The sequence below is a fragment of the Neomonachus schauinslandi genome, chromosome 8, assembly GCF_002201575.2.
Source record: "Neomonachus schauinslandi chromosome 8, ASM220157v2, whole genome shotgun sequence".
NCBI lineage: Eukaryota > Metazoa > Chordata > Mammalia > Carnivora > Phocidae > Neomonachus > Neomonachus schauinslandi.
Window position 1 is genome coordinate 144426319 of NC_058410.1, and position 23499 is coordinate 144449817.

At 44.6% G+C, this 23499-nt stretch overlaps 1 long non-coding RNA gene and 7 other non-coding genes across 8 annotated transcripts in view; 4 read left to right on the forward strand and 4 right to left on the reverse strand.

The window, feature by feature from the left end:
• The first annotated feature begins 7027 nt into the window (after window positions 1-7027).
• TRNAF-GAA lies at window positions 7028-7100 on the forward strand. Its single transcript has one exon. It is a non-coding gene; the product is annotated as a tRNA-Phe (tRNA).
• Window positions 7101-9465: 2365 nt separating this feature from the next.
• Window positions 9466-9539, forward strand: TRNAI-AAU. The gene has a single exon. It is a non-coding gene; the product is annotated as a tRNA-Ile (tRNA).
• Window positions 9540-10998: 1459 nt separating this feature from the next.
• TRNAR-ACG lies at window positions 10999-11071 on the reverse strand. The gene has a single exon. It is a non-coding gene; the product is annotated as a tRNA-Arg (tRNA).
• A 1164-nt stretch (window positions 11072-12235) lies between these two features.
• TRNAS-CGA lies at window positions 12236-12317 on the reverse strand. Its single transcript has one exon. It is a non-coding gene; the product is annotated as a tRNA-Ser (tRNA).
• A 1536-nt stretch (window positions 12318-13853) lies between these two features.
• On the reverse strand, window positions 13854-13926 carry TRNAV-AAC. The gene has a single exon. It is a non-coding gene; the product is annotated as a tRNA-Val (tRNA).
• Window positions 13927-17739: 3813 nt separating this feature from the next.
• On the reverse strand, window positions 17740-17813 carry TRNAT-AGU. Its single transcript has one exon. It is a non-coding gene; the product is annotated as a tRNA-Thr (tRNA).
• Window positions 17814-19991: 2178 nt separating this feature from the next.
• TRNAI-AAU lies at window positions 19992-20065 on the forward strand. The gene has a single exon. It is a non-coding gene; the product is annotated as a tRNA-Ile (tRNA).
• A 3194-nt stretch (window positions 20066-23259) lies between these two features.
• LOC110586881 overlaps window positions 23260-23499 on the forward strand; it is a 7058-nt gene continuing 6818 nt past the window's right edge. Inside the window, exon 1 of the long non-coding RNA XR_002480736.1 lies at window positions 23260-23285. This is a non-coding gene — a long non-coding RNA (uncharacterized LOC110586881). The remainder of the gene's footprint in view (window positions 23286-23499) is intronic.

The window sequence follows — 23499 nt, forward strand, 5'->3', positions numbered from 1 at the left end:
TACCTGTGATCTCAGGGAGGTCTCTGCTCCTTGCCTCCCTCTGTCTCCCCCCTTAACCTTTGGGATGAGAATTTCTTTTGTTTTATTGACTTAATCCATTTATTTTAGCAAAATGAAGGTTAAACGTAGCTACTGAGAAATGAACAGTATTAACAAGAGAGTTTTGTTTTGTCTTGAAGTTCCTTTCACTAAAGAATGTAAAGTGAAAGGTCAGAGAAGGGATTTGCTAGTGCAGATAAAAAACGAGGAGTCCTGTTTGACTCCTTTCTCTACCTATAACGCTCTTCTTCATCTGGTCTGCGTGACAGATTCCTGCTCATTCTTCATGGCCCAGAAAAAAAATCTGATGGTTTCTTCCTTCTTACTAATAGATCATTTGTAGTATTAAATTCGCATTTATCTCATTGTAAAAAAGATGTATTTATATACACAACTGTCTTTTCTACTAGTTTGCTTATGGAGGACAATTACCATGACTTTTTAAAAAAACTTTTAATTACATAGTCCATTATGTGACATGTAGAAAATTCTCAAAATATCCATAGAGTCTCAAAACGGTACAGTGGCGTAAACTCAGAACTTTGGGGAGAGAAGAGGAAGACAACAAAGGAAGGAGGAAAAAGTGAGGTGGTTTGGATGGAATGATGAGGAGAAAAAAAAAATGTGTTTCTTATGATTGTTCCAGGTGAAAATACTGGATATTTAAACACTACAACTCAAGGCTTTTCTAGAGTTTATATATGCTTCTGCCAAATGAGGATTAATACCTACGCTTGGCTGACAAGGAGATTTGGTAATGAGTTTGTTTTAACCCCTGTGTAGAGTAACCCCCCTGCCCAGACCTCACATTGCCATCATCAGAAAGGGCCAGATAGTCTACTTTAAAAATTTCCCTCTTCATATGTGTCCAATACATTATTTAAAAGATTTTATTTATTAGAAAGGAGACGGGGGTGGAGAGGGAGAGAGAGAACCCCAAGCAGACTCCGTGCTGAGTACAAGCCTGACGTGAGGCTCCATCCCAGGCCCTGAAATCACGACCTGAGTGAAACCAAGGGTCCAACGCTTAACCAACTGCACCATCTGGGCATCCCCGTGTCTAATTATTTTTTAAGACTATTTATGGAGTGATAGAATTTTAAATTGTTGAACAAGAAACTTTTCTTACAATTTGACCTTTTGGGTCTCTTTACCATTTGTTTATTTCTCCCGGTTTCCATTTCTGTTTCTGGTGCAGACTGAAAAGGTCCAGATCCTTAAAAAGCTCTGCAAGTGATTTTATCCATTACAAATATGGCCTAGTTTTATGTCTTTTGTTACATCCAAATTGTATTTCATATAACAGTTTTGTTAATTTTTATTTTTTATTTTTTGCCTAGATAATACATTCCTCTGGTTCCAAGTACTTGTAGGTATAAAGGTCCTCCCTAGTCCAATTTTTAAAGAGGAAAGAAAAGAGTTTTATTTGAGCCCAAGTTAGGTCAGCTGCTCCGGATACACAATCTTCACAAGGAAGAGAGTCCTCCGGGGAGGGAACATCGGGTACAGGGTTATATACGTTTTTTACGTTTTAAAAAGTTACAATCATGTTACATCATGATGAAGAACATTCCAGAAAGTTACAGACTTCATCTTATGTTTTTAGTCTGTGTGAGGCTGTATGACTTTAACGGGAACTGGGGGGGGCAGCTTAAAATTTTTCTTATCTTTATGCTTGGAAAGCTCCTTTTGGTTATTTTCTTTAAGGAAGGAGATGTACATAGTGCTCAGGGCAGAAATGGAGCCCACGCTCTGAGGTTTTGCTGAGTCATTCTGACCTGGGTAAATGTTAGAGTGGAGCTTCCCCCGGAGCCCAGCGGCAGGGCCCACACACAGGAAAGGTTGGACATTTCCTTTATTTTACCAATGGTATTAGTTTCTTCAAAAAATAGTATGACTTACATTCTCTTCTTTGCCAGATACCATTCTAGGTGAGTGTGTGGAGAGGAACCCCTCCCTTCCCATGTGGTGAAAAATTGGGCTGTGCCCAAAGAGAGCCCTGGTCTCTGCTTTAGCTGTTGGGAGGTAATCCATGTCATACCTAATAGTAGGATATATCTTTAGGGTGGATCTGGCTGCATACCGTAGTCATCTCAGAAGGACCAGCCATGTGATTTAGGGTGAAGGCTTTGTTACTCTGTCAGCCCGGAGAGTGAGTTCAAGCACACAGGGTCATCAAGCGCTTATGTGGATGGAATGAAGCCCCAGTAAAAACTCTGGACGTGGAAGCTCAGGTGAACTTCCTGAGCTGACAATACTCTGCATCGTCACACATTGTTGCCCGGAGGGTAACTTATGCTGAGGACAACAGGAGTTTCATTTTGGAACTCTGTCAGAATCTGCTCCATGTGTATTTTCTTCTGGCTGATTTTAATCTGTGTCCTTTCCCTCTAATAAGCTGTAACCAGTGAGTATAACAGCTTTGATGAGTTCTGTGACTCCTTCTAGCAAATTATCCAACCCAAAGGTGTTTTTGGGAAACCTCAAAACTTGCAAATAGTGTCGGAAGTGAGGGAAGTCTAGGGGACTGTGCCCTCACACTTTGCTGTTTGGCTAACTCAGGTGGAAGGCTGAACATCTCTTCTCATTTGACAATGCCTCTCATGAAACTGATTGATAGTAATATAGCAAATAAATTTAATTTCTAACACCTCTCTTTTTACAATATTAAAGAGCAAGTCTTTGCTGATTTTGTAGGAACCCTCTGAGAAATCTCAGCTGGATTTAGGTGCAAATGACATCAGGATTTGATTTGAGGAGGAAAAATATCAAAAGGTGTCAGGTAGTAAACCTAACTAAATTGGATCACAAGTTACTGAGACACAATACTTGGCTGCCTATTTAACCAAGTGACAATAACATTTTAAATGTGAACACAGAAGACTTTCCGTTTCTGCTCCAACATGTGAAAAGTTTGGGACTCCCCAGTCCCATTCTCAGAACAAGAGAAAAGTTGAACACTCTGAAAATTAGTAACTCTCCTTATATATATCAGAATATTGAGGCCACAGGGCAGCCTCCCGACCTAAAACCTGGAGAGAGGTGCAGAGTGAATCACAGTCACCAGGAGCAGAGACTCACAGCTGGTGAGAATCACAGGGAATGTTCGAGTAAGCCCAGGGAAGGCGGAAACGGGGGGGGGGGGGGGGGAACAAAGTATAAAACAAAGAACAAGGGAAATGAATAGAAAATATTTACAAATACAAATCTTTCTTGACTTACAACAGGATTACGTCCCGATAAACCCATCATAAATCGAAAATATCGTAAGTCAAAAATGCATTTAATACACTTAACCTACAGAACATCATAGCTTAGTTTCACTCACCTTAAAGGTGCTCAGAATGCTTACATTAGCCTACAGTTGGACAAAATCATCTAACACAAAGCTTATTTTGTAATGAGGTGTGAGTATCTCACGCAATTCATCGAACACTGCACTGAAAGTGAAAAACAGGGTGGCTGTGTGGGGACAGAATGGTTTTCAGTGTATGGGTTGTTGTCCCTTGTGATCCTGCGGCTGACCGGGAGCTGCGGCCCGCTGCACAGCATCACCAGAGAGGATCCCACCCACATCACAGCCTGGGAAAAGATCAAAATTCAAAGTGTGCTTTCTACTGAATGTATATTGCTTTTGCACCATCGTAAACTGAACCATTGTAAGTTGGGGACCGACGGCACAGTCACCCTCCCTCACACACGGCTGCGCTTTGACAGTTTCAGTTGCCCGCGGTCAACTGGGGTCTGATAATCCTCCCTCTCTCACGTCATCAGAAGGTCAGTAGTAGCCTCAGGCTACATCGCAATGCCTACTAGTCATTTAACTACTGCATTTGTCAAAATCCATCGAACCCTACAACACAAAGAGTAGATCCTAATGTAAACTATGGACTTTAGCTAGTAACAGTGCATCAACCTTGGTTCATCCATCGTAACAAACATATCACAAGACGTTAATAGTAGGGGCATCTCTGAAGTTAGGAGAAGAGGAAATATGGGAACACTGTACTTCCCATACAATTTTTATGTAACTTTAAAATACTCTAAAGAATAAAGTCTGTTTTGGGCGCCTGGGTGGCTCAGTTGGTTAAGCGACTGCCTTCGGCTCAGGTCATGATCCTGGAGTCCCGGGATCGAGTCCCGCGTCGGGCTCCCCGCTCGGCAGGAAGCCTGCTTCTGCCTCTGACCTTCCCCCCTCTCATGTGCTCTCTCTCATTCTCTCTCAAATAAATAAATAAAATCTTTAAAAAAAAAAAAAAGAATAAAGTCTGTTTTAAAAAATCAACATAGGAGGTAATATGATTATAAATAACCTTAGCTGTTTCAAAAGAGGAAAGACTTTGTTATCTTAAATAATCAAGGACGTACTAAAAAAAGATAGTTCTAGGAGTTAAATTCTGCCATTTTGGGAGGAAATGAACTGAATTGTCACCATAGTGCCAAAGCATGTCATGGTGGGGGCTTTTGAAGGGGGCTTGGGGGTGGATTTGGAGCTACCCATAATACCAAGGTTAAACAAAAGCCAGCAACCAAACCAAACCAAAAGAATTCTCAAACAAAGAAGTGAAATCAAATCCTTACCAACCTACCACAGAGGAATGTGTGGAGCACCTGCTTGAGGAGCTGGGTTCCCTGTGGGATCCCATGAGGAAAGGAGCACAACAGGCTTGGGAGGACTCAGTGTCTGGGTGGATGAGATGGGTGTCCCGGGTGGGCTTTTCCTCCTGTGTGACTCAGGATACCAAACTGTCAAAGACAAACACCAGGTAAATGAGGACATTGACTTCATTTAGGGTCTTGCGATCCAGAGAGCACCCCAGACTGAAGGCTCAGAGTGTTCTCTGCAGGGTAGTTTGCCATAGGCTTTTATAGGGATAGTCCACAACTTCCAGATGAGGTTATTTGGAATTGTTTTGCATTGGAGAAGCTTTAATCAGATGAATGGGATGTGTTCATTTGTGTGTCTAGCTACTTTCAAGGGGATTGTACAGAAAGTTAGCATAGCAGGCCTGAGACTATTCTCCTTAGAAAGGCCTGCTTGGCCCTCGGCTGGCACCTGGGAACTTAGATTTTAAGAGAGTTCCCACCATTTCCCAGGTGACAGGAGTGGCTCACTGCCTAAGCTGTTCATGCTAACCATACGGTTTGTGCTGAACACCTGCTTTCTTTCTGGGTCTGGAGTTTTGATATATGCTAGGCATCCCCCTAATACCTTGGGTACTGAGTCTTTAGTGAACTTGCCTGGTGGACATTTTTCATGTGTTGTCACAATTTTGGGTTGAAGGAATTAAGCCCATCCTGTGTGACTTGCACCTGGTTTCCTCCAGACTTTTCCCCATGTGCCTTTTCCCTTTGCTGACTTTGCTTTGTATCCTTTTGCTGTAATCAATAATAGCTGTGAGGACAACTATATGCTGAGTCCTTGAGTCCTTCTCAAATCATTGAACCAGGGGACACATAGGGACAAACAGTTCTCATCTTAGCTAATCACTCATGAGACAAAGAACAAGAACTTGGCTAGGAGTGAAAGGGGAAGGGTCTGTGTTTGGCCTTATCAGCAGGTTTGAGCAAAAGAGCAAAGACTTGTGTTTGGCCTTTTCCATACCTAAATACTATAACTTTTTGCATTATATAGGAGGTGGGGTTTGTTGACTGCAAACATCTCATATAATTTTTGATATGGGACATGCTAAATTATTATTTTTTCAATTTTTTTCAATTATTAAAATTTTCAATTTTTTCAATTATTTTTCCATTATCCAAATAATAGATACTCCCATAATGCAAATATTTAAAAAAATATAGAGAAACACCAAAAATATCTTATTCTCTCCCCTGTTAATAATTAGTATCATTAGTCATCAAAAAATACGAGTTAAAATCACAAAGAACTTCCACTACATCCTGGCCTGAAGAGCCAAAATTGAAATGGCTGACAATATCCAGTATTCGCTAGTCTGTGGTGTGACTGGAAGCCTCATTAACATTGTTGTTAATAGCTTACACTGATACATGCATTTTGGAAAACTGTTTAGCAACAGTTACACATACATATATCCAGCATACATGACCTAGCAATTTCACACATCTATCTGCACATCTATGTACCTATCTATGTATACATGTATATATGTATCTATTTATCTGATAGATGAGTGTTTATGTTCACCTAAAATTTGCACAAGAAGTTTCCATGATTTTTTGTAACCTAAAACTGGAAACCAAGCGCCCATTAGCATTAGAATGGACAAGTACATTGTGGTCTGACCAAATGGAAGGTGATGAACAGGAACAAACTGTTTTCATAGATAAAAACACAGATGAATCTCAAAGACAATATTGAGTGAAAGAAGCCAGATAGAAGAACGCAGATTCAATTTGATTTAATGTATGGGAAGGTACAAAATAAATGACAGCACATATAGTGAGAGTTCAGACCGGTGGCTAACTTTGGGAGGATAGCAAAGGAGAGGGATCCTGAGAGAGCTGAGGTGGTTACCCGGGAATGCAAATTTGTAAAAATCATCAAGCTGTGCACTTAAGATTTGCATACTTTACTGTATGTAATTTATACCTTAATAAATGAACGGGGAAAGGAATAAAAACAACTGAAAGAATAAAAAAAATATTTGCGGTCCAAACTAGAATTTATTCCAGATGGTGTTGTCTTGAATTCTTCCAGCAGGAAGATTTGAATCACTACACCCCAACGGTTGTCTAATTCATATCCTTAGAAACCGTATATAAAATTTTTGTTATCACTGTTTTTTCATTCTTCCTATAATACTCAGGAAACTTTGAGTATGTTTCCCCATTGTCTAATTTTTATGTAGGTATAATCATTTTTGAAATGGGCACAATGTTACATTTGCAGAAAACAAGACAAAGACTTTACTTATTTTTCTTGAAATGTAGCATCCAAAAAGGAAAATAAGCTGTTCAGAAAAGGTTGTAAAAGTAATTGACCAAAAAAACGTCTTAAAGACGGGCCGAGATAGCTCAGTTGGGAGAGCGTTAGACTGAAGATCTAAAGGTCCCTGGTTCGATCCCGGGTCTCGGCAGGTATCTCCTGTTCTTTTGCAGAAATCGTTGACTTTCCCATTACTGATTGGCTGTGTAAACCGTGAATACCCACCCATACCAATGTCAATCACCTTCAAATAAGTTGAGTCCACAGTGCCAGTGATGTGGAAAGGAGCTACAGACATTTACCCTCATCATGGAAAGGGCCCTTGTAAATTCTTTGGCAATTCTACATCCATACACCTAATTCCTTCCAGCAATTCCTTGAAGTAAAGAAAGAAAACCTCCCAGTGCCTTTTTCAGAGCACTCGGGTGTTATTAAGTGCATCTATAAGAATCAGGGCATGGGCACTTTCAGTTCTTAATCACCTCTGTTCCTGCCTTCACTTAGTGTTGGCCCTTACGGATCCTTACATTGTTGTCAGCACTTTGAATCCTGTAAAAAGTTTTGCTTATCTTATACAGCATTTGGTTTTCAGCTGCTGAGACAGGCCTAGTGCGTCATTTTACTATGAAGAAAGGCAAGAATGATAGTATAAGCATAAATTGAATTTTAGTAGTATTTATTAAGATTATATGGGATGGTATGTGTACATACGTATATGCTGTAAAATATAATAGGGATTCTTAATATTGCTTTATTATTTTTCCCGAGACAGTGTTGGATAATTCATAGACTCTAATCTGGAATGTAACACACATAATTTGAAATTTTCTTACAAGACATTTGAGGCAGGTATTCCCCTTGTGTATTGCCAATGATGTAGGTGAAGATATTAAAGGTATGCTTGGCTATGCATAGAATATTTTGAGGAGGATAAACAAGAAACCGAGCGCTCCGGTGGCCTCCCAGGAGGATCTGGGGGGAGTTGGAGTCTAAGATCGGTGGAGATTCGTTCTGTACCATGGTATAATGTTAAAGGACAGATCTTTTAACGAGTCCTTCTTTTGATCCGGGATCACTATTAGTAGGGTTCATACACAATATTTCATTCAAAGGCAGGGTACAGAAAAATATAGTTCTTGGATGTGGAGCCCTCAGTCTACCCGGGACGTAGCTGAAGGTGGGGGTGAGGACAACAGACCCATATCTTGGGTTTGCCAACTGGGAAGGTGCCGGCTTTTCTAGGAGAGCGAGTGCCCGGCGTGGCTAATCCTCCCGGACACCCTAGGGCGGGGTCGGAAAGGTCAGGGAGGCCTGCCACCCGGAAAACTCCGCTCGTCCGCAGGAGGGAGGAGCCACGAGTAATCCTCTTGGGGTTGCAAGGCCCGGACACAAGCGAGGTGCGTCGCGGTGGCTTTGCCTGCGGACGCTCGGGGATGCAGTTCACCGCGGCGACGAGGAGCACGCAGACTGCGGAGGCCACGTCGGAGGGCGTCCTTTCGTGCGGCGTCGAGGCTCGGAAGCCCCGGGCCGCCGGCGAGAGCCCTGCAGACGGGAAGAAGGCAAGGTGGAAGGAACATCGCGGGACTCCGCGCTCGACCTGAGCGGGGGGCACCGGAGGCTCAAGCCTCGCTCCTGGGCCGCGTCGGCCTTCAAATCAACAGTCGTTACTTGTTGATTCGCTCAGCTCCAAATGAAAGTATTCGCCGAAAACTGCCTAGGGGTCGGTCAGCAAGAAAACCGGAAAGTTACGGGGCAACGAACGCGGCGGCTCCCACCTGTCTGCGGGCGAGGGAGCCAGCAGGCTCGCTGGGCAGCGCAGAGCGCACCTCTCCGACTCCGGCCTCCGCCGCCCGGGCCGGGGGCCCCTCGGCTCGCGCCCCGCAACCTGAGCGACGCACAGAATGTGCCGTCGGGTGGGAACTTGAACGCTCAGCCGGCGCCGCCGCCCCCTCGCCCTCTGCCGACCTCCGCGGCCCCTTTCTCCCACCCCTAACAAGACAACAAGTCACCCCGACTTAGCGCGTGACCCGTGCTGCCGGGGGCCGCCGTCCAGCGCCCGACCGCATGGCTGATGACGTCAGTGCAGTGTCTGCGGGTCTTCCGCGACCCCGGGGCCCTGGGTCCTTCCCTCCACCGCTCGTTTCCTCGCCTTGGAACAGCCTGAACTTAATGGGACATTACGTTACAAGCCATGAAAGACAAGTGTGCAATTTGTGATCCAATGCTACGGACGTGCTTCTAAAAAGGGGGGACTCCCTTCACCAACAACTGAAAATCCGGCAACAGCGCACCCTCCACAACTAGACTAGACTCAGCCCCTGCACAGAAGTTTCTCCGTGGATTTTCTTCTCCAAATCCGAAGAACTGAAAGGATGGAGACTCTTTACACTCCGTGAATATGGTTGAGAGGTCCCCTTAGAACGAGGGGGAAGAAAAGAAGAAATTCCTTTTAGTTTCAGACAAACAGAAATGTAGAGAAACTTACCCTTTTAAAAAAAGGGCTTTGCCGCGAGGGTGGCCGGTTAGCTCAGTTGGTTAGAGCGTGGTGCTAATAACGCCAAGGTCGCGGGTTCGATCCCCGTACGGGCCACACGGGGTGATCTTTTGGCCTGTCTGCCTGCCCAACTCAAACCACCTATAACCCCAAATCGCCAGGGCCACAAGCGAGAGTTCAGACATGGGTCCTCTCAACATGAGGGCTGTGTATTTTCGTCTCGCTTTGCTTGTTTTTAACAAAAAGTAACGTAACACCTGCTAGGAAGACTTTACTGAAGAAACTTGAGGGAGTACCGTGGGAGCCAGGCGGCTGTGTTTTAGGAATGGGGAAATTGAGGAGTTTTTGAAATACGCCTGCTCAGCTTGCAGTGAAAGTCAGGAGACAGCATTATCTGGGCGCGTCACAGAAGTTTCAAGCTTCAGGGGAGTAAAGCAGTCGTGCGCAGCGTGACCAGCGACCGGGTCGGCTAGGGCCGCGAGACGCGCCCTGTGTTCCCGTCGGGTCCGTGCTCGGTCCTTCCTTTTCATCGAGAACCCTCCGTCCCGGGTGCCTGCGAGGACAGGGCGCCGAGCGCGGGCTCCGTGCACCTGCGGGCGCACCTGCTTTCTCTGCTTTGGTCTCCGCCCTCAAAGCGACGCGGGGACTGCAAGTCACCTGCGATGCACACCGAGGAGACGAGCTGCACTTTCGGAAATCGGCCCACATATGAAGATGATTTTTCGGGGTTGGTCTGAGGACTTTTTCCCCACTTGGCAGTGATTGCTCTCCAGCCTCTACGCGCGGCCTCGACGCGCAGGGAGGAGGCAGGTCTGCCCAGAGAGGCAGCCCGAAAGCTGCCACCTCCCAGGTCTTCCTTACACTCTCATCGTTTCCCGGCTGTTTACCTTTGCAAAACAAGGGATTCCTTCCTGTTGATTCTCTGTCCCCTCGGGGGTTTGGGGGTGGGGGCTCTGTCCCCACGAAGGCTCGGCCGTGCACGTGGGGACACGTCGGGGGTGAGTGGCGACCGCGGTCTTCAGAGCCAACCTCTGTCTAAAGGGCTCAGCTGAGGCAAAGGACCGCTCGCACCCGTGTCCCCGCAGCCGAACCTTCCCCGCAGCCGGGTCAACCTCAACATTTCCCCAAGAGATGTCTGTCCCCTCTCTCTTTGGTAGCCACGCGAGGAAGGAACTGCGCAGGAGAGACCTCTAGGGTGAGGACTCTTCCCGGTGGGGAAAAAACATCGATGGAGAAGACACTGGAAGAAAAGTCATTGTTTATTTTTCTTTAGAGCTTCTTTGATTTTAAAACCTTCCTTCTAATGGTCTTTTCCAGCCAATCTCCTGTCTCAAGTTCAAGAAGCGATGACAGAAGAAAATCTTAGAGGATCGTTCCTTTGATGCTTCTGACGTCTCTTTCAGGCTCAGCGGACAGTCGATGCGGGAGAGCATCCGCGAAAGTGAAGGATCAGTTCCAGGAAAGTGTATTCGAAAGACTTTAAGGATTGCTTCAATGCTTTGTTTAAAAAAAAAAAAAAAAGTACCTAGAAAGTGTGAAGAAAAAGTGAGCTCAGCGAGCCAGCCAGGAGTCGAACCTAGAATCTTCTGATCCGTAGTCAGACGCGTTATCCATTGCGCCACTGGCCCGCACCTGTCCTGAAGCTATCAATACTTGTATTTTTCTATTACTATACACACTTTATATCAGATGAAGAAGTGGTTGATTTTTTAATTTAGACAGGGATTAGGAACAAAATCTGTACCAATTCTGGGAAAGCATAATTTATTTTGTGACTGGTTTGCATTATCCACATTTATATAAAATGCTTTCATTGAAAATAGGTCAATCTTCACTTATTTTCTGACTGTATGCTTTGGAAACTTGTTTGGTGCTTAGTAGCTGTTGGTTTTATTTTTGTTTTGTTGTTTTACTTGAACGTATCTCCATGGACTCAGTTTCCACGTTCTTTCACTCCTTACCCAGTTTATATTAGTGCCTAGTTTTGAGCTCTTCATTACTGCCCTCCCCCACCCATAATATTCATCTGCCCACAAATTGCAATAAACACAAAATGCAATAAGGAGGCAAGAATTCCATAGAAGTATACATTTTAAGAATGGCATTTGACAAAGAAACTTGGAAACCAGGAACTCATTTACTAACAAATGCAAAATTGGCTTAAATTTTACTTAGCTCTTCAAAAGAGCTGCAAATGCAAAAGTGCTTATAAAAGAGAGGTTTAGTCCGCTGAGGGGACGAGGTTTCATATGGGCTTGAAAAGGCAAAGTCAGAAGTCCAAATATATCCTCTCTGTGCCTCAATTTCCTTATTTGTAAAAAGTGCTTCAAAGAGCACTTGGCAAATAGGATGGAGTATTACCCTAAATTTTTTATGGCTCTCACCAGCCTTTGATGTCAGTACAAACACTAAAGATTACTGCCTGAGAATGCCTTTAAGGAAGCTGCTGGCTCTATGATCAGAAAGGGCATCTCTATTCCCCCAAATTTCAACATCTCCTGTGTTCTCTTTGCTGCTGTGCTCAGGCACTCACCAGATTTAACAACTTCACCTCCACCAGCCAGTGTTTTTGAGTGCTCCAAGTCCGAAGCTCTGTGTGAACAGTGGGGACACTGAGCTGGCACCCAGACGGTGAAAGACGATGGAACTCGTAACTAGGGGGCGCTGCCCTCCTAAAGGATTTGAGTTATAAGTTGGAACTGCCGCTTAAGAGGTGTCTCTGCGGTGCTGGGCGGGGAGCCGTTCAATTTTGCAGAAGCTTCAAGGGGTGGGCCCCACACCAAAAAGCACAACGCTGTGAGCAGGATTTGAACCTGCGCGGGGAGACCCCATTGGATTTCGAGTCCAACGCCTTAACCACTCGGCCATCACAGCCCCTCTTCTGAGCCCTTCATTCATTAGAGTGAAGACAGGTACATGTCATTTACCATGTAGCGTGTTAGAGAGAGGATGACTGGTTCCTGAGTGTCCTCTCAAAACCTTCTCCAAGCCCAGGCTTCCATATTTCACTTAATGGCAATTTCAACTTTTCAGATATTTACGCAAAAATCTTGGCAACACCCTTGACTTCAGTTATTCTTTCATTCCACATATGTGAGGGGATTCTCCTTTCCTCTCCCCTCAAAATGCATCTAGATCCGAACAACTTCTCACCACCTAACTGCTATCACCCCGGGCCACCACATCTTCATCTCTGACATGGGATATTGCAAAAATCTCTTAATAGGTTTCCCTTCTTCCGTCCTTACAAAACACTCAATGATAAGCAACCAGAGAGATCTTTCTGAACCCAAAACACTTTGAGCACAGCTTTGCTCAAAACTCAACAACATCTCATTTCATCAGAGTAAATGCCAAAGCCCCCACTTGGGCTGCTGAGTTGCCCAAGATCTCATTTCTCCCACTGCACCCCTTGCTGGGCTATTCTTGCTTTGATATATGTATGACCCAGCCCCTTACCTACTTCAGGTGCTTTCTCAAATATCAGTTTATCAGGAAACACAGCCTGAACATTATATCTAAGCCCTACACTCCCCTCGTTCCAGGACTCCTCCCCATTCTTTGCTTTATTTTTCTCCATATCACTCATGGTCCTTTAACACACCATGCACCTTATTTATTTTGTGTGGAACCTTGTGAATTATGGTTCAAATGCAAGTACTCCTGGCTCCACATTACATGCTTCATCCTTAACATCTTTTTGGATATGTGTGTATTTTCTTCAAATTCCCAAAGCCCTGATCTTCACAATTTCCATATGTAAGGAGGAAGAATTTTTCCTCTATTCTGTTAGGTTTGTAGCAGGGGCCTATGAGTCCAACTGACAAAGGACAGGTTAACAGGAGAAAAAGTTTACAAATTTTGTTGATGTGGATATTTTTTATTTTAATTTTACATTCATGAAGGCTTCCCAGGAAAGAAACGAGAACCCAAAGAGGCAGTTAGACTCGAAAGATTTCATACCATTTTAACAACATTGTAGGGAAGTAGGTAGACAAAGAAAAGGGGAGTTTGGGCTTCTAGGGGCAACATTTGTGGGAAGGTAACTATATGGGGAAACTAGTGGAAGCGGGGATTATTTTAGCAGGATTTGTTTCTGCAGACTCATCTTGGTGCTGACTTTCCATCTCTAGTGATCAGGGTAGTTCTCCTCCTCTGTCATGAGAGACAGGAGGGGAACACCTTCACAAAGGGACATTTATGCCCTGCTTTTAAGCAGACAGGGAAAGACAGAGAGCCCTTCCTATTTGCTTTTTCTTAATAGCTCTCAGCTCAAAATCATCCTTATGCTAAAGTGGCATATTTCAGGGTCTCAAATACTCGTGTTTTTTTTTTTAAGTCTGAGACCCTCGAAAGAAAGTACAAGTTCATGGCTAAAAGGAAATAGGTTCAGAAGCAAAAAAAAGCACATGTTTCCGCCCGGTTTCGAACCGGGGACCTTTCGCGTGTTAGGCGAATGTGATAACCACTACACTACGGAAACCCCATGGGGGAAACCTATGCTAAAAGTTAGTATTTCTTGATGCCCCAGGTCTTTTTTCTGGAGGGATTTCCCTTTACGAAGTTAACACTGTCATATACCAGTAGAAATGCTCTTGCCAAATATATCTACTATAATGTTCAGAGAAGCCTGTTTAGAACAGCCAAAAAACTGGAAACTACCCCAGTGCCCTGGTGGCTTTCTAGAGAAAATGACACCAGATCGGAGACTTCATAGATGAAAAGAGTATGATGAAAAATGATGCAGAGAAGTTAGAAAGGGGATTTTTTCATTGGGAGCTGAATGGAGTGGGCATGATGTTGGTGGTGGGAGGAAATCCAAGGATTTGAAGCAGGGTATGGAAATAAATTAGATTAAAAGGGAATATGTGGGCCAGATGAGAGAAAATACGGGTTGTGCCTTCCAAAGAGGGGAAGGTATATTTAAATCTGAATATGAGGAGAGAAGTTGGACTGCTAATTCTTGGAGTGTAGATGTCATCAGTGAAGATTTCTTTTTTTATTAAGATTTTATTTATTTATTTTACAGAGAGAGAGAGACAGTGAGAGAGGGAACACAGCAGAGGGAGTGGGAGAGGGAGAAGCAGAAGGCAGACGCTCAATGACTGAGCCACCCAGGCGCCCCCAGATTTCTTTTTTTAAAAAGAATCAAAGTGTAATTTACATAAGTAAAATGCACTAATCTTAAGGACACAGCTCAATGAAAAAAAAAGTCACATCAACGCATCGATTCAATAAACTCAGAAAATGACAGCCAGATTAACCATAAAGAAAATTGTAACTACCCAAATTATATTGAAATGCTTGAAAACCAAAATTTAAAAAATCTTAAAAGCAGCTGGGGGGAAAAGAGAATACATTTTAGGTTAAACAAAGATTAAATGGAATAATAAATATTAAATCAAAGAAAGGCAGAAAAAGAGAAAAAACAAGTGGGACAAATAGAAAACAATTAACTTGATGATGGACTTAAATCCAAATATAAATAATTGCATTTAATGTAAATGAGATAAACACATAATTAAAGGCAGAGATTGGCAGGCTAAATAGTAAAATAAAACAAAGAAAAACAGGAGCCACCTGTACCCTGCTTACAAGAGACACATAAGACAAATAAAGATGACAGGTTGAAAGTAGAGTGGTGAGGGAAGATATACCTTGAAAAAATGAACCATCATATCAATATCGGATATATATCAATATCAGACAGAGTAGACCCTAGGGTACTAAAGACTCTCTGTCTGCTTAAAAGCAGGGCATAAAGATAAAGAGACACATTCAATAACAATAAAATGAACAATTCGCCAAGAGGACTTATTCTCATATGAAGCAAAACTGAGAAAACTAAAACAAGAAATAGAACAACCACAACTATGGTTGGTGATTTTAAAGACTCCTTTGAGTAGCTGATGAGAAGCTGAAAGAAAAGGGGAAGTAAGTAGGATATAGAGGATTTGAACCATAGCTAGTAACTGATCAACTTGACCTAGTTAGCACTTAAAAGACACTACACTTAACTACTGTAGAATACACATGTTGAGAATGGCTTTGATGACCAATCTTGAAGACAGGAGGGAACAAGAGGAGGCTATTATAGATTATGGTCAAGAAGAGATATTTATTTAAGATTTTTTTTTATTTTTATTATTTATTTGAGAGAGAATGAGAGAGAGCACATGAGAGGGGGGAGGGTCGGGAGGGTCCGAGGGAGAAGCAGACTCCCTGCCAAGCAAGGAGCCCGACGCGGGACTCGATCCCGGGACTCCAGGATCATGACCCGAGCCGAAGGCAGTCGCTTAACCGACTGAGCCACCCAGGCGCCCAATGAAACTTTATTTATTTGTTATTTTTTTATAAAGATTTTATTTATTTATTTAAGAGAGAGAATGAGATAGAGCATGAGAGGGAAGAGGGTCAGAGGGAGAAGCAGACCCCCTGCTGAGCAGGGAGCCCAATGTGGGACTCGATCCCGGGACTCCAGGATCATGACCTGAGCCGAAGGCAGTCACTTAACTGACTGAGCCACCCAGGCGCCCAATGAAACTTTATTTATTTTTTTAATAAAGATTTTATTTATTATTTGACAGAGAATGAGAGAGAGAGAGAGCATGGGGGGGGGGGGGGGGGCGAGGGGAGGAGCAGACCCCCCCCCGGGGGGGGGGCCCGATTAGGGTCAAGAAGAGGGGACTCGATCCAGGGACTCCAGGATCACGACCCGAGCCGAAGGCAGTCGCTCAACCGACTGAGCCACCCAGGCGCCCCAAGTCAAGAGGAGATATTGAAGACCCAAATAGAGACCAATAGAAGGACAGAAGGGAAAGACATCTTACTCATGTTGAAGGCAAAGTCAACAGATTTTGTGATGATTTCATGGTGGGAGGGATCAAAGTTAACCACAGGTTTCCAATGGGATTGATGTTAGTTGAGTTCATGGTGCACCGTGTTAGTGGTACCTACATAAAATCCAAGTGGAGACTGAGATGTGAGTTTGAAGCTAGGGAGAGATCTGTCTTAGATGTGGATATTCGGGGAGATTAGCTCCAGGCAGGCAATCAAGAGGTTTAGAGTTGATGAAGAAATTCTGAAGGATGAAGGATCAACTCCAGAGACTCTGCAATGAGTCAAGATGTGAACATCAGCCCTGGAAAGCACCAAGATGCTTGAGATTCTTCCAGTTGCAATCATGTGTAGGTACAAGACTCAAGAACTTAAAACTTAACCACCTAAGAGTGTTTGACACTCCTAAGTTTGATGTGCTGTGAAGGCGGAATTGTAGACACAGACTCAGCATTAAACAATCCCAATACAGAGAAGAAACTGTGATAACAGGTAACAGGGACAGATGAATCCAGAAGATCTCAGCTGAGTCTGCAGAGTAATGATTTCCGGAAGTAGTTATCCACAGTGTGGTCACTATCACATTTGTTTCAAACCTAAAGTTTCCTGGTTAGACACCAAGTGGACATATTTCCTAACCATTTCCCTTTCCCTGACATTTCTCATCGTGGCCATGCTTTACCTTTCACTTTTTAATGGACATTTCGTTCAGGTGAATTCACCAAACTATCCAATTGCCCAACTTCACCAATGAATAGCTAGACATGAAGAAGAAAGAACCACACAGCTGGTCTAAAACAACAGCACGCCTACTTTAATAGCACAAAAGAGGAGAGGTCTGTCTGAGGATCCCAAGCCAGGGAACATTTAATAGGGGAGGTGGTTTGAATAAAGAATAACTTGTGTCAGGAAAGAAATAGCATTTCCATTACAGAGAACTCCCTTCAGCAAAGACACAACTGTGAATGTCCAGGACATGGTTAAAACTGTCTCACAGAGTAGCCACCTTTTATCATTTAGTGCTGTTAACCACTCAGTGCTTCCAGAGTTACATGATGTCATCTGTTAGATTCAAATTCACTTTAAGGAGTTTTAAAAAATAGTCCTCTAACATCTTTGCATTCCCAGATGCTCAGCAATCAACAAGAAATTAATCCTTTCTTAGTAATACAAAGAATATCTGAAAGGGCATGTTGTTAAAGTGGTTGAGTCTCTGTCACTTGATCTCAAATGGTAGGACAAAGGGGCAAACCTCAGCTAGGCTACTCACTTACTGCAAATATCATGACTAGGACTAATATTCTGAGTCCTTAAATTACTCTTGGTATATATGTTGGGAATGCTTCTCAAGGGCCTGAGTATTACAAGATTCATCCAGTGTAAATTCAAGTTCGTTCCTACTCACCTAGAGAAAACATAGGAGGTTAAATCACAAAAGCCAGGAAGAAAGCAGGAGAACAGGCCCCGCTGGGATTCGAACCCAGGATCTCCTGTTTACTAGACAGGCGCTTTAACCAGCTAAGCCACGGAGCCAAGTACAGTAGCCCCACCAATTGCATCTTATTTGAGTATGATTTCACACACTTCAACTGTAATGAGCTTAGTAACTAGTTTACCAGATGTTTCAAAAACAAAAAAGAATAGACATTGTCTCAGTCAAAACCAAAGAAGAATGTTCTTTTGGAAGGACGAACATAGGGACTGGATTGAGATGACTGTCTCTTCTTGGATCAGTGTTTCAATGTGGACACCCCTAGATTCGCCAGACTATAAACTCTGGTGGCAGGGACAGAGCCCTTTGTTGAGCTCAAAAGGAAAAATGAATTGACTTTATACTAACCACCCTTTTGTTTTAACCACACCTATGCTCTCCTCTATTAGTGTGGAAAAGTACATGCTACTGGTCAAAATCAACAGGTGTCTGACACACGGTTGCCAAAAGAACTGTGAGGATAAGTTTGCACCTGTCAGATGGCGCTTAAGGATGGTGGCACTCATTTCTCAACTTCAGAAATGTTGACTGCCGCTGGCTCACAACTGGGTTGGTCTCTGGGAACTGTCCTCAACAGAAGAGGCACCTTGCTCAAATTTACACCCACCATTGGGGGTGCTCACATCCAAGACTGGTTGATGGAAGAGTATTGGACTCAAGGCAGGACATTTCTGAAGGGCCATTCCATGATCAAATATCCCTGAGAGAACAGTGAGGCCTCTGTTAAACTACATCAAGCTCAACTTCTGCCTCTTGCCGACCCCGCTTCCCTTACCCTCTCTCATTTGCTGATTCTAAGAGCATTCCCAATAAAACTGCCCACAACCTGACCAAAGGCAAGTGACTGATGCCTCCTTCGATCTCTAGAGGTCAAAGTAAGTCTGAATGTGGCCCAGACTCAGAAATCATCTACCACAGCAAGTGCCCTGGTAAAACAAGAGTGGTAGTATTAATATTCTACCCTACAGACTTACAGAAGTGTTGCCACAGAACAACAAAAAATATGAAGATATCTACTAATTGGTTCAAACGATGTGTAAAGTTAGTTAAAACGTGCTCAAGGACCAGAAGAATAATTTATGGTATTAGAAGCAAGTACCTGGAATGGGAGGTTAGAAACTAAATGGGAAACTTAGCTAGTCAAAGAATATGATTCTCATTTCTAGGAAAAAACGAGAATATCAAGTACTAAACATCTTACAGACTACAGTGCTTATCCAGAAGAAGACCATATAATACACAAATGTGCACATATGTTCTTACAAATGGAGGGTAAAGGTTTTTAGAATGTACACAGACCGATAAGCTTCTGAAAATACTAGTACCCCTCGCTCAGAAAGAGCCGTGGTGGGAAGAAGAGCAGCAGAGCGCGGCAGCGAGAGCAGAGGATGAGAGGACTCGGCGGCTCCGTCGGCCCCTCCCGGGGCGCGCACCTGCCGGCAGGTGCGTCGGGCGCCGGCTGGAGAGGGCGCACCTCCGAGGAGGTTTCCCGCCGTCCTCCTGAGCCTCCCGACCCGGGTCAGTCCCGGCGTTTCTCCCGGGCCAGATAACGGCCCTGATTCTGGCCACGCCCTGCCTCCCGCAGCCCTCGCCTGGTTTGGGGGGTCCCGGCTCTCTGCTCCGGGTCCCCGCGGGGTCAGAAGCTCTTCGGCGACCGCCCCGGTTCCGGTGCGCGCGCCGACGCCAGCCCCGCACTCGGGCGCCACCGCGCGTCCGGTGAGCCGCGCTGCAGCTCCACATCGGCGACCCTCGGCGCGGACTGGGGGCGGCGGGGGCTGCGGGTCCCGGGTCCCCAGGGTCCGGGCGGAGCTGGCCTGCCGCGAACAGGCCCCCGGAGCCGGGAGCCACCTGGTCCCGCTGCCGGACCTTGGCCTGAATCTTCTCAGGTTTTCCTGGAAGAAGCGTGATGCCTTGAAGCGGAGTATGGAACTTTTCCCCTCCCTTCTCCCCCCTCTGCCCCTCGAGAGGGGAAGGACGCAAAGGGTGGGAACAATTCTTTTTCTCAAGATAGACCTCAAGATAGGAATGCTGTTTCACCCCGCGTCGGGCTCCCTGCTCCGCGGGAGGCCTGCTTCTCCCTCTCCCGCTCCCCCTGCTTGCGTTCCCTCTCTCGCTGTAGACGTCTCTCTCTGCCAAATAAATAAATAAAATCTTTAAAAAAATAAAATAAAATAAAAAATGCTGTTTCAGTGGCGTTTAGAGGAGCCAACAAACATCCTGGCCGGTTAGCTCAGTTGGTTAGAGCGTGGTGCTAATAACGCCAAGGTCGCGGGTTCGATCCCCGTACGGGCCATGGGCGCGGTGCTTTTGCGCTGCGCGTGGGGCGTAATGGCGACCTCGGGCTGCGCGGAGTGGACGGATCTCTGAGCCGGTTTGCTACGAGGTCTGGTCCTCACGTGGACGCAGCCGAGTACCAGCCTCGGCTCCAGGCGCTCCTGCACCTCACCCGCAGATCCAGCTTGGCAGCAAAGAGCAGACACAACAGACAGCGTTAGTCTTGCTTTGTTTTCCTGTGAAGAAACTGTTCTTGGAGGGGGGGAAATCCCTGAATTAACCAGTTGTGGAATCACCCTTTATATCACTCCTTCTGGGTCATTCTGCATTTCCCAGTTCAGTTTAAAGAAAAAAAGGCTAAAAAATGAGAAAAAAATCTTCCAAAACTTTAATAGTAAGAATGACCAACATCTTTGTATTTCAAAAAGAAACTTTAAAAAGATAAATAGAGATGTTTCCTTTTCACCCTTATTCTTAGCCCACATCTCAAAATCACTTCCTAGGTAATCTCTGTCCATAATTCCTCATTTATCCTTACTGGTTTTCCTTGGGCATGTATATGTAAATATTTATATTGATTATTATTTTTCTTCTTTTTCACACAAAAGATAATCATTTACTCATTGTTTTGCATTTGCACTTTTTTTCTTAGTATATCTTGAGTATTTCTAATTGCACTTTCTACTTTGTATGCCATCAAAATTAAAGCTTATTTTCAAATGAGTTGGTCCTGCCAGCCAGAAGTTGAATCTGGAAACCTCTCAACATTGTACAAAGTGTAGGCTTTTCCAACCCAGGGAAGGAGGTAGTGGAAATTATATCCTTAATTTTCTCTAGTGTGAACAAAGCATTTTCTTTCTTAAGCCATATCACATTTAGAGGCTTGAATATGGACTCCCAAACAGCTCAATAATCAAAAGAAATTATGTACAATTTTAACAAATATTTATTTCCTTGTGGAAGGAAGCTTTTAATTTTGCTCATTATTGCCCCCCCCCCATGTGTACATAATGAAACTTTGGGTTTTTTCCTCCTGTTAATCAGTCTCATGTAAATTTAATTCTTAGACCAGCTAGAAGCAACTTGAAGGGTAGAGAAAATTCTTCCTCTCCATCAGTACAGCAACTGCAAAGGCCCTAAATCCAAGTGAACACACAGTACTGTAGAGATCGATGACCCGTGTGGCTGAAGGAGGCTGGCAAAGAAGAGGGTCTGGTGCTCTGGCCTCCCCTGCCCATTTTAGTCTCAGAACGATCTCTAGCTTCAGGCGGTCCAGCTGGAAATTCTGCTTTTGTGAGGTAGGTTGGCTGATTTGTGGGCTTTGTCATTAGGAAATAAGGAAGAAGCTGGTGAAGGGTGGCAGAATATGCCAGCCCCAAATATGACACTTTGGCACAATGATCACTTTGAGCTAAGGGCTTTTGAACAGCATCAGATACAAGAAAAGCACTCCAAACTTTCTTCTTATTCTTAAAAGTAGGAGATAAAATTCCCATGTGAAAGATGTCTTCTTTATACCAGAAAAGTCACACTCTAATTCTCAAGGATAGAAAGTTGAGGCTCAGGGAAATCTTAATAAATTAACCCTAATCTTCCTAGTCACTTCACCCAATTAATTATCCTAGCTCCAGCCCCGTTGCCTCATCACATTTTCCTGATTTTACTGCCCTTTGTCCAATTCAGTATATGCACGTGCAACTCTATCTGCTTCTTTGGGTCATTTCCTTATGAGGGATCCCGTGTTACATAAAACGCATTAAATAAAGTTGTGTGTTTTTCTGTTAATTCGTCTTTTGTTACGGGGGCTCACATCGAGAACTTAGAAGGGCAGAAGGAAAGACTATTTTTGCTCCTCTTCGCTGGAGTGAAAGACTGGTTTTCTGCTGTGTGCCTTCTTCAAAGTCCACAGGAAACAAAATCCAGACTGTGGAAAACCTCAAGTTTCTTCTACAAATAAAAGGAGAGAGAGAAAAACTATAGATTCAAAGAACTTGAGAGACATATATGTTCAAAGGCTTGTTTTTTAAAGAGTATATGTGTAATCTATCTATATATATGCTTTTTGTAATATATTCTATATTATACAGATTATCATTATAATATCTACATATAATTGTAATATATTATAGAACCCATTTATAAAATATATAAAACAAGTGGCAAAATTTGAACAATAATTGAATACTTGACTTTATTTTTATTTTTAGATGTGATCATTGTATTGATTATGTTTTTTCAAGTCCTTATCTTTTATTTTTGTTTATTTATATATTTTCCTTATCTTTTAGGGGTACATACTTAAATATTAGTCCTATGCCAGTTATATTGGAGCCTGAGGCAAAAGGAAAAATCAGTAATACTGATTCCCTACTAAAAGCTTGGATATTGTATTCATTATGGGTCTTTTGCATTGATTTTTATTTTTTAAAAATATCGCTTTAAAATATTTTTTCGTTTGCTAAGCTTTTTGGTAAGGCTTCTCAGTTTTGTGCCCAAGGCAGGTGCTCACTCGCCTTACCTTACCCCAGGCTGAGCTGAAGTTATGGATGATTCAGGTCTGCGATTTACTTCAACGTGTAAATGAGGGGAATGAGGGCTGGGGTTATACATGAATAAAACTGCATGAGTTGATAATTATTGAAAGTGTTAGATATGGTTATCGGGCTCATTATACTATACTCGGTCAAACCCGAACCCCTCCCGGCCCATTTCGAAGGCCGACCCAGGAGAGAGAGACCCCGGTGGAGAAGTCACATCGCGAACCGACCACCGAGGCGCAGAAACCTCCAGGTTCCTAGAGCGGACCGGAAATGACGCCCGCGGCGGAGGCCGAGCGTCCGGTTGTGGACCCGCGCGGTCACTGTGCTCGCGGTGTTTCTGCGGACGGGAGCAGCAGCGGAGTGGGAAGGCGGCTCCCGGGGTCCGGAGGCCCCGCAGGACCGCCATGGGCTCTGAGGCGGCTCGAGAAGGGCCAGGCTTCGGAGCCTGCCGCCTGACGAAGGCGGGACGTGGGGGGACGTGTCGAGAAACGTAGGTCTGCGACCGCAGCTGCCCCCGCGGCACACAGGCTGGCTCGGGAGGCGCCCGGCGGCGGGGAAGGCAGTAGTCGCTTCTCCTCGGCCTTCGGGAGGGAACGGAGTGGATGACGGTGCAGAGTCCTCGGGCCCGGGAGCAGATGGCACTGGCCTGGCCGCTCCCCACCAGTGAGATGCACCCGGAGCGGCCTGGCCTTGCAGACGGTAGGACGTCCCTATTTGTGCATGTGGTTGGGGGTGGGGGACGCACGGAGGGGTTCGGGTGCTGGGCGGCAGGTGCTGGGGTTTGCTGCTCGGGCTCGGGTGCTGGGCGGCAGGTGCTGGGGTTTGCTGCTCCGGTGCTGGGCGGCAGGTGCTGGGTGCTCGGGCTTGGGTGCTGGGGCGGCAGGTGCTGGGGTTTGCTGCTCGGGCTCGGGTG